Consider the following 8,826-nt stretch of genomic DNA (forward strand, 5'->3'; position numbering starts at 1 on the left):
AAGTGGTAAGTTAATTTGTCTCTTATCTTGGAGGTGCAAGTTCCAAGCCTTGCTTCCACCCTTATGTATACACTTAAATGTTTCTAGGCTTTAGTCTTATTTTTATATTTACAATTGAGCGCACATCACACGTCCACATGTTTAATTGTACATCTAACTTTTCTTTTAGGATTCTCATTTCAGTCCTATTTACAACATGCTAGCATATGTGTTTGGCCTTCACCCCTTTCACACGTCCACATTGCACCTTCGCGATTTCGTTCGTTGCACAGAATTTTCACACCGGTGCCAAAAATCTTCACGACAACGTTGCATAGTGTTATGTTTTTATCATATTGCCTAACCATAAGATAAATAGTAAGAATCTATACATTTACTATGTATTGTGTATAGATATAAATATATATATATATATATATATATATATATAATATATATATATATATATATATATATATATATATATAACACATCGAAAGAGATTCTAGTTATAGAGGAGGGTTCAAAAACCACTAGAGGTAATGGAGAAATAAAGATGACAACAATGAAGCAAGTGGGAAATATGAACAAGATGTAAAGTACCCTTGTTGTATCTATGTATTGTGGAATCATCCGACAGTGCTAAACCATAAATGGAGATACTACCTAACTATGATGGGTATTGTGCCAATTGAAGAATGTCAAGTGTTGTCATAAACAAATTCCGCTAGTGGCAACATTTATACGTGATTGTAAAGAATCAAGAGATGAATTCTTGTGAAGCGGAATAGGTGTGAACTCTGTGTGTGTGTGTGTGTGTGTGTGTGTGTGTGTGTATGACATAGAGAGAGACACACACACACACACAGAATATGATTCTATGACTCATACTAAATGCTAGAATACAAAGAGGTGACATAATGGTGACTCTTGACCGTTGGAGTGTCTATTCACTCTCAAGGTGAGTTCACACACTAGACCAAGTTGAGCTTGATTCTCAACACGCCCCCTCAATCTCAAGTCGGGTCGGTTTCAGATGGTATTTGAAATCCGCTTCGACTTGCGTTCCGAAATCCACGTCCACTCGCGTTGACTTGCATTTGTGCGGAGTTGCGGAATCCGTGCTCCAGCTTGCATTGTGCGTAGTGGCGAAGTTTGTGCTTCGGCTTGCGTCTTTCTTTGCGGCTTTGCGTGGTAGATCGGCTCTTTGCGGCTTCGTTGCAAGGTTGTGTAATCCACGCGTTCTTGCGTAGTGTGCGCGGCTCGCGGAATCCACGTGTTATTGCGTAATGTCTTAAGTACTCCCCGTCAAGCTCCTAAGGCTTTACTGAAGATGTCGGCCGTTTGAAGATTTGTGCTAATGTGTTGTAGGTCGACATCGCCAGCTAGAACGCACTCTCGAATGAAGTGATAGTGCACTTCGATGTGCTTTGTCCGCGCGTGGAACACCGGGTTCCGAGCCAAATAAATATTGCTCATGTTGTCGTAGTAAAGGGAAGTTGGATCCTTTATGGGTATGCCCAGATCCTTCAAAATCCTCTTGAGCAATACGACTTCACACGCAGCTATGGTTGCGCCCCTGTATTCCGCCTCCGTACTCGAAAGAGCGACGGTAGGCTCCTTCTTGCTACTCCAGGATATTGCTCCGCTGCCAAGGGAGAAAACAAATCCGAAGGTTGATCTTTTATCGGCTTTGTAGCTAGCCCAATCGGTGTCTGTGTACCCCTCGAGTTGTATTGGCATTGCGGTCTTGTAGAGGATGTCGCAATCCATTGTGCTGCTCACGTAGCGTAGAACACGCTTAGCGCAATCCAACTGAGTATCATGCGGTGTTTGCACGAATTGGCTAAGGAGACCGACCGGATAACTGAGATTGGGTCGTGTGATCGTGAAGTAGATGAGACTCCCGATGAGTTGTCAATACTGAGTCAGCTCACACGCTTTGGTGCCGAAGTTCGCATCTCGTTTGAGGTTGCGATCGAGCGGGGTTGCCGCAGATTTGCACTCAGCCATCCCGAACTTGTATAGTAAGTTGAGGATGTAGTGCCGTTGAGAGATCATGAATCCGGTTGGAGTCCGAATAACCTCGATGCCGAGGAAGTAGTGGAGTTCCTTTATGTCCGTCATCTCGAACTTGTCGGAAAGGAGGGATTTGACCTTATTGATTTCGACGAGATGCTCACCTCCAATGACTAGGTCATCCACATACAAGATGATGACGATCAAACTTGCGGAATCGCTTTGTATGTAGAGGGATGTAGTGCCGTTGAGAGATCATGAATCCGGTTGGAGTCCGAATAACCTCGATGCCGAGGAAGTAGTGGAGTTCCTTTATGTCCGTCATCTCGAACTTGTCGGAAAGGAGGGATTTGACCTTATTGATTTCGACGAGATGCTCACCTCCAATGACTAGGTCATCCACATACAAGATGATGACGATCAAACTTGCGGAATCGCTTTGTATGTAGAGGGATGTAGTGCCGTTGAGAGATCATGAATCCGGTTGGAGTCCGAATAACCTCGATGCCGAGGAAGTAGTGGAGTTCCTTTATGTCCGTCATCTCGAACTTGTCGGAAAGGAGGGATTTGACCTTATTGATTTCGACGAGATGCTCACCTCCAATGACTAGGTCATCCACATACAAGATGATGACGATCAAACTTGCGGAATCGCTTTGTATGTAGAGGGAGTTGTCTGATTTTGATATACGGAAGCCGATTTGATGAAGATATTGCGTTATCTTCGAATGCCAAGCAGTTGGTGCTTGCTTGAGGCCGTAGAGTGGCTTCTTGAGTCGGCATACAACTTTCAGATGGGTACTCGAGTTGAAACCGGGTGGTTGTATCATGTACACCTCCTCTTCTAATTCGCCTTGTAGAAAGGCGTTCTTGACGTCCATTTGATGGAGGTCCCACCCTTTTGGCGCGGCAAGAGCAATTACGGTCCGTACCATAGTCATCTTTGCCACTGGGGCAAAGGTCTCTTCGTAGTCAACTCCATGCGTTTGTGCGTAGCCTTTCGCTACGAGTCGCGCTTTGTAGCGGTTGACGGAACCGTCAGCGTTGTACTTCACTTTGTAAATCCATCTACATCCGATCGCCTTTTTGTGCAGTGAGGTGGGAACGAGATCCCACGTTTCATTCTTCCGTAGTGCCTGCATCTCCTCGTTCATTGCTTTGATCCATCGCGGCTTCGGAAAAGGTTTCCGGCTCCCGTACTATTGCTACCTTCATCATAAAGGCGTGATGGTACGCCATATAATCGTTGTAGCCGAATCGACGAAGTGGATCGACGAAGCTTTTCACGAGTGGATCGACGAAGCTTTTCATTTGCAGAGATGAGGGTTTCTTAGCTCCGATTGGTACATCAAAGCCGCCGAACTCACTGTCGAGTGAGTGAGTTGACTCATCGTCGTCGAAGCAATCGTCTTCATATTCCGCCATTTTCGCATTGCCTTTGTCCATCTTCGGGCTAGGCCGTGATGTGCTTTGATCGCTCAAAGGCTCTTGTGGTCCGCTCAGTCGGGTCGTGATCTGACTTTCTTCGAACATGCGCGTAAGGCGATCTTCATCCTCTATCTCTTGTTCGGCGAATTCCGGGTCGAGCGGAGTCGGAGTCGGAGTCGGAGTTGTCTCTGGTGCGTACCAGGATGTGGACTCGTCAAAAACGACGTCTCGACTTACTCGAGATTTTCGAGTTGAGGGGTTGTAGCACTTGTACCCCTTTTGCTCCAGTGAGTATCCTACGAGGATACATTTCTCCGACTTCGGGTCAAGCTTTTGACGCTTCTTGTCGGGAATGTGAACGTACGCTATCGCGTCGAATATTCGGATGTGCGATAAGTCCGGCTTCTTTCCAAAGTAGTTTTCATGTGGAGTGACCTCGTGCACACCGGATGTTGTGCACCGGTTCATTAGGTAGACGACCGTATTTGCAGCTTCGGCCCAATAAGACTTGGGCATATGTTTCTCGTTCATCATGGCCCGTGCTACTTCGAGGATGTGCCGATTTTTGCGCTCAGCTACGCCGTTTTGTTGCGGAGTGTGTCGGCAAGTGAATTCTCGCCGAATTCCTTCCTTTAGGAGATACGTCGTGAAGTCGTCCGAGAAATACTCCTTGCCGCCATCGGATCGAAGATAACGTACATGTCGGCCCGTGGCTTTCTCGACTTCATTCTTGAAATTTTGGAAGTGTCTAAACACTTCGCTCTTTTGCCGCATCGGGTAGATCGAAGTGTGCCTAGAGAAGTTGTCGATGAAGAGCACGTTGTCGTGAAGAAAACCGTCCATAGGCGGAATCGGCGCACCTAGGCGTGGGAACCGGTTCTTCACGCGCGCAAGCTCCAAGTTGTACATAGAAGCGAATTAGGAGGATAATCGGCAGGAACGGGCCCTAACACAAGTGGAGACAAAGACCGCGCGAACAGTCTTTTCGGTCGCGCGCGCGAGCGAAGGAACTGTACGAGTCGGCGGCGTAACTACGCGGACGCGTGAAGGACGGAGCAGATCCCTGTCCAAAAGGGACAGGGAATAAAGCTGACATGACGGCCTGCTCGTCGGCCTATATAAGGAGGAGGAAAGAGCTGTTGCAGGCATCTCGCGCAGAGAGGACGAAGTGCTGTCGGACCGTTTCTGGACGCTTCTCTCTCTGTTTCCTTCCTTCTTGAGCTCCATAGCTTTTCTGTGCAGGGTTCCGAGGAGGCTCGCGCTGTTTCGAGGAACGCCCGAGTGCTTCCGGCAGCACCTCCGACCGACCTGCTACCCCTTTGTGCGTCGAAGCGAACATGCATCGGCATCTGTTCGCCGGCCTGTTCGGTTGTAACCAACCTGTGCCCCATCGAGGGTTGTAGTCGTGTTAGCCATTTTTCTTAATATACATATTTAGTCATTCGCATCTGTCTGTGTCGGTGTCTGTTCGCGTTCTCCGTGCTGAAGGGCCGTGTCCCTGTGTATCCCCGGTCCTGCGTAGCCGGTTCTCTCTCTTTCTCCTCCCTCGCTTGCTCTTTGGTTCGAGACCCCCGCGGTCCCGCCTCGTTTCCACACGCACTTGCGTAATATCTAGACATCTTTGGTGAACCCGACGTGAAAGAGGCGGCAGAAGAGCAGAAGATGAGGGGGTCGGATCTTGCAGAGGCCATGGCTTCGGCCGTGGATCGGATTGTAAACGCGCGCGAGGGCACCGGTGCCCTCGACAGAGCTATTGAGGCGGTCGTCGGCACGATCGGCCGGTTCGATGGGAAGGATGCCACGAAGTATTTGGCGTCCTACGGTGCAGAGATGCTGATGCGGGACATTCCGGAAGAAAGGCGTCTTGCCGGATTTCCCCGAGTGGCGATGCCGAGCATCCATGCGGAGGTGCTCGAGGTGCGAGCGGAGAGCCGTACCTGGGAGGAGTTCGAAGGTCGGCTCCTAGAGAAATACGGGCTGGACGACGCGCTCCGGCTTTCGAAGCGAAGGTTCATGGAATGGGTGGAGTCCCCGGGGAAGGGAAGAAACGCGTCGGCACTCCTCCGGGAGTTCGAGGAAAACTTTGCGCGCCTTTCGGCGCTCGACCGAACCATCCTGGACACGAGCCGAGTCTTGCTGTTTGTCAAGTCGGTCGACGAGAGGGATCGGGAGCAAGTGGGCCTCTTGCTGGAAACCGAAGACGCGCTCACTACCGACTGGGCGGCTGTCAAGAAAGTCTGTGGCCGTTTCGACAAACGGCGAGAATGGGCGGATAACGGGGCAGCCTGGTCGGGCTCGGTCGCAGCAAGGAAGCTCGAACTAGCGCCACAGGTGCGAAAGGAAGAGACCCGAGAGTGGTTGGAAACCGGTTCGGCTTCGACCGGCGTAGTCAGAGGCTCAACCGGAGGAGCGGCGCTGGAGGAATTGACGAGGGCGATAAAGGACCTCCAAATCGCGCAAGCCCGAAGGGAAGGTGGCGAACCGGCTCGTGACCGACGGCCGGTGGCAGGAAACAGGTGCATGTGGTGCGATGAAGTCGGCCACATTCGGAAGGACTGCGACGACTTCGCGGAGGCGCTGAGGAACAGGGTGGTGTACTTGTGGGAAGGACGGGTGCATGCCAGCGACACCCGAAGGGCCCTGAGCCGAAACGACGGGCGAGGTGGTATGAAAAGGTTGATGGAAGAGGCGGCGGCCCGACACGCGGAAACCGTCCACTACTCGGCGTCGGCCGGCATTTGAGTCGGGGGCGGCGAGGCCCGAAGGGAAAGCAAAGCCGGATTCTGGCCGACGATGCTGGAAGGCCTTGCCGGTGCAAGGCTTAAAAGGGAGGAATCAGACCGTGCGGAGAAACGGGTACGGGAGATGACCGGGTGGAGCGACCCGGTCGAGGAAAAGACGGGCTTCGTGGAAGCTGCTTGCCAGAACTACGAGGCTCTGGTAGAAGAGAAGCGGGTGGGGAAACCCGGGACGACCGGGCCCTCACAACGATACGAGACCCGGTCCGGCCCACGACGGGACGAAGCCGGCGGGGCTAGTACGCAAGATAAACCCCAGAAGGGTGGGTACCGTCTGGGGACGGAGATAGAAAGGACCACGGACTTACGAAAGGTCCTGGAGGAACGGATCCTCGACAGCAAGGTGGAGCTGTCGTTACGAGAGGTGCTGGGAATCGCCAAGAAGGAGTTTCATGACTCCATCGTGGACTTGGTGAAACGGAAGAGGCTGTCAACGGAGACAGAACCGGAGAGACCAGTGGAAGTGCGGACGACGCACCTAGACGACATGGCGCTGGGAGACGAGTGGGCGGAAAGCCACTATTCGAGACCACACTGGGCCCGAGCGACCACGGAAACCCCGGTGAAGATCGGCGATGTCCAGGAACCGATGATAGCTTTGGTGGACCACGGATCGGAGATCAATTTGATGTCCATGGACTTCTATAAGAAGGGCAAATGGCCGATCAACACCAAGCACGGGTGGAAAATAAGGGCAGCAACGCGCGCCACCGAGGAACTGCACGGGGCCTGTCCGAATGTGCGAGTCAAGATCGGCGACGTCGAGATTGACCAGCACTTCTTCGTGCAGGAGACGTCTTCGCATCCGGTCATTCTGGGAGAGCCGTACATCACGGCGGCGCGAATGGAGACCAAAGTGCTGGACAATGGTTCGGCCTACGCGAGGGTCAAAAGCCAAGACGGGCGCCATTCGGTCCAGTTTCTGACGGTACGGCCGAACCACGAACGTAACCGCGATTCCCTCGGTTCCGAAAACCGAGAGGATTTTTAGAGAGGACTGCCAAGGCGTGGGGCCGCGACAGTCCGGATGCTCCGGAAAAACCCCACATCTGTAGGATAAAACCGTGTACAATAGGTAGGAAATTTTGCTTCTCCGACAGCGGAGCATGTACGATGGTCGGCATCACCGGCCGAGAGAAAACAAAGACGGAGGGGAGACTTCGGGCGTGCGGAGTTCTCGGCCCTGACGAAGGAATCAACGGAGCCGTGGAGGCAGTCTCCTTCAACGACACCTTGGGAATGCTGGGGAAGGTAGTCGAAGAAGACCTTAACGAAGACCGGACGATACCGGTATGTTCCGAAGAAATGTACGAAGTCATCGCGGACTTCGATCGAGGGCTCGAGTCGGAACGGACGGCCCGAGTTAGCACCAAGTACAAGACTGTGGACCGGAAGGTGAGGCCAGTTGCGGCGCCCTTACCGGAGGGCAGCGAATCCCGAATCAAAGGGGTTGCATCGGACCCCAGCTTACGAGATCCGGCCTGCATAGGACACACCTTCACCAACGAGACGCTTCGCGAGCTGAAGATCGGTGGGGGCGGGTTCCTACTGTCGGCGGAGGAAGACCGGTTTCGGAGAATGCTCGGAAGGCACGGGAAAGCCTTCGCATTCTCGCCGGAGGAAATCGGGTGCGTGGATCCGACGATCGTAGAGCCGATGGTGATATTCACGGTACCGCATGTACCGTGGAATCTCAAGCCAATTTCGGTTCCGAGAGCTCACATCCCGAAGTTGATGGAGCTGTTGAAGCAGAAAGTTGATATGGGCATTCTCGAGCCGTCGAGCGCCCCGTATTCAAACCGCTGGTTTACCGTACCAAAGAAAAACGGATCATTGCGCTTCATTCAGGACCTGCAGCCGGTCAATAGAGTGACCATTCGGAACGCAGGGATCGGACCGACCATAGACGAGTTCGCGGAGGCCTTCGCCGGAAGGTCGATTTACTCGGTCGGTGATCTATACTCAGGGTACGACCAGTTCCAGCTAGCCGTGGAGAGCAGAGACATTACGACGATGCGAACTCCCCTCGGCCTAGTGCGGATGTGTACGCTGCCGCAAGGAGGGACCAACTCGGTGGCCCACATGGTGAATGCGATGAACAAGGTACTGAGGGACTGCATCCCAGACATCACCATGCCGTTTCTAGACGACATCCCGATCAAGGGATGCCCGGTAGAAGAGAAGGACGAGACGATCGGGCCGGACGGATGCCGGCGATTCGTGATGACGCACATCGACGACTGCGAGAAGGTGCTGCAAAGGTTAGAGGATGCGAGGCTCACCTTCTCGGGGGAGAAATCAGCCTTCGCGCAGTCGGAAATCATGGTGGTCGGACACTTATGTGGGCCATATGGCCGGAAACCGTCTCCGGCAAAGGTAGAAGCCATCTCCGCGATGAAGCCCGACTGCAGCTCGGTCACGGAAGTACGAAGATTCCTGGGGGCATGCGCATTCTACCACATATGGATCCCGCATTACGCCCACATTGCGGAGCCGCTATACGGATTATTGAAGAAAGGGCGAAGATTCGAATGGCTAGACAAGCACACGGAGTCGGTCCGGAAGCTGAAGGAGGCTCTTTCGGCAGCACCGGCGCTCCGAA

Source organism: Azolla caroliniana, unplaced genomic scaffold (genome assembly GCF_043228905.1).
Source record: "Azolla caroliniana isolate FFs.n. ecotype wild unplaced genomic scaffold, voAzoCaro1.0.p SCAF_5, whole genome shotgun sequence".
NCBI classification, from domain to species: Eukaryota; Viridiplantae; Streptophyta; class Polypodiopsida; order Salviniales; family Salviniaceae; genus Azolla; species Azolla caroliniana.